Genomic DNA, 2,683 nt, shown 5'->3' on the forward strand with positions numbered 1-2,683 from the left:
AACTGGGTGTGGTGAAAAAATAATGAATACTGTTTTTCTGAAAATAAATAAATTGGGGAAAAAAAAAAAAAAAAAAGTAACTGGATCCCAGGGCGGCCGACACCAAGTGGTTGCCCTCAACCACCAAAGGCAACATGGGAGCAGTTACTGTAATGGACAGCAGAGTCAAAGCAGAAATTAAAACAGTCTGATTTGGCGCCCCTGAATGACTTGGTCAGAAGAGCACGCTACGCTTGATCTCAGGTTCATGAGTTCAAGCCCTGTGTTGGGTGTAGAGATTACAAATAATAATAATAATAATTAATAATTGTGTGTTTTTAAAAAACACACAACAGTGTGATTTACAAAGACTTATGGCATTGGCTAGTTGATCATGGTGAGATAGAAGTGAGATAGATAAGAGGCTTACTAAATTCTCACTTGATCTATATGAACAGAAAAGTTCTAGGCCAAGTGAACAAAATTCTAATCTGAATCACAAAATCAGAGTTTCCAGACTTGAGCCAATGGATAGACCAGTAATCCCCCAAACGAAGGGGAGGTTGGGTCCTCTTAAGGGAGGACCCCAGGACACTGCCAAAAATTTATACTGTTAATCTTTCTCCTAGCCTTCCTCCCCGCCAGAACCAATGGCCTTTTATCAGGGTAACTGTGCACTGGGGGAAAGGAAATCATCAGACTTTGGGGGAACTACTGGACACTGGCTGGGAACAGACACAAATTCCAGGAGACCCAAAATGTCGCTGTGGCCCACCAGTGACAGTAGGGGTTTATGGAGTTCAGGTGATCACAGAGTTTCAGCTCAAGTCCAACCCACAGTGGGACAATGGGTCCTTGAACCCATCTTATGGTTAATTTCCCAGCTCTGGATACCTAACTGGACTAGATGCAATCGGCATTTGTCAGAATCCCCGGCTTGCTTCTCTGACCCATGGAGTTAAGGAAAGACCAAGTAGAAGTGACTGGAACTGCCTTTTCCTAGAAAAATAGTAAACCAAGAGCAATACTGCACTCCCAGAGGGATTACAGAAATTAGTACCATCAAGGGTTTGAAAGATGCAGGGTGGTCATTCCTACCACACTCCTATTCAACTCATCTATTTGTTCTGTGCAGAAGACAGATGGCTCTTGGAGAATGACAGCAGGTCATCCTAAGCTTTACCGGGTCGTGACTCTGTTGTAGCTGTTATGCCAGATGTGGTTGCATTGCTTGAACAAATTACTGTGTCCTCTGGTACCTGGTGGGCATATGGTGATCTGGCAAATGCATTTTTCCTCCATGCCTATCAATAAGGACCACCAGGAGTAGTCTGCTTTCAGCTGGCAAGGTTAGCAATACACCTTCACTCTCTTATCTCTGGGCCTTACCTCCAGGCCTATATCATAATCTAGTTCACAAGAATCTTGATCACCCTTTGCAGAAAAGACAATCTCATGCTTGCAGCCTTTCCACTGCTGCTCAGCCACGTAAGAATGGACCTTGGGCCTGCAACACTTCCTTACCCAGAGCTAAAGAGCCCACACAGCCTGTGCTAGACTTATCACCTTGTATGGGAATATCTTTGCTTGTTTCATACTGTGTGTACTCCTTTGTTCTGCTGAAGTGTGAATATCAGTGGCCCTCAGGCATGCCCCCCAGCTGTCAGACTCCACGGGTGAGATGGGGAGATCCTTCTACTATGGTGCCATGGGGTACACGTCAGTCAACTGCCCTGCATTGGCTTCCAGGAGGCACCTGTTAGCCTGGGGGACCAAAGCCCATGACCAAAGCTGAGCTTGTTCTATATCTTCTCTCTGCAGAAAAAACATCGTTTCATCCAGTGCTTGACTGCATTGTGTTTCCTTGGTGACTCTGACACCCAGATGCAGTGGGCAGAAGTGTTTGGATTTCTGTTTCTGGTGACTGGCACTGTGATGATCTTTGCTAGCCTCCATGTCATTGGCACCATCCCCTGACACTGGTAACAAGTTCATATTATTCTGCTTAACACCTTTTCCTTCCACAAGATACCACACTTGTCCATTACATTGATGACATCATACTGATCGGATTTAGTGAGCAACAAATAGCAACTACTCTAGAATTACTGGTAAGACATTTGTATGTCAGGGACACTTGGGTGGCTCAGTCTGTTAAGCATCTGCCTTTGGCTCAAGTCATGATCCCAGCGTCCTGGGATCAAAACCCGCATGGGGCTCCTTGCTCAGCGGGGAGCCTGCTTCTCCCTCTTCTCTTTGTCCCTCCCCTGCTGAGCTCTCTCTCTCTCTCCCTGACAAATAAATAAAATCTTAAAAAGGAAAATAAAGACATTTGTATATCATAGGGTGGAAAATAAATCTGACCAAAAATTCAGAGGCCTTCTACTCAGTGATATTTCTAGGGGGTCTAGTGGGATGGGACATGTTGAGATATTCCTCCCGAGGTGAAAGATAACTTTTCCCACCCGGCCCCTTTTATAACCAAAAAAAGGCACAACACCTACTTGGGCCTCTTTGGATTTTGGAGGCAACACCTTCCTCCTGTGGTTGTGTCATTCTGGCCCATTTTCTGAGCGACCAGTAAAGCTGCTAAATTTGAGTGGGACACGGAAGAGGAGAAGGCTCTGCAACATATCAGACTGCCGTGCAAGCTGCTCTGTCCCTTGTGCCACTGGATGTGGTTGATTTCGTGGTGCTGGAAGCA

The sequence above is a fragment of the Neovison vison genome, chromosome 12 (genome assembly GCF_020171115.1).
Source record: "Neovison vison isolate M4711 chromosome 12, ASM_NN_V1, whole genome shotgun sequence".
NCBI lineage: Eukaryota > Metazoa > Chordata > Mammalia > Carnivora > Mustelidae > Neogale > Neogale vison.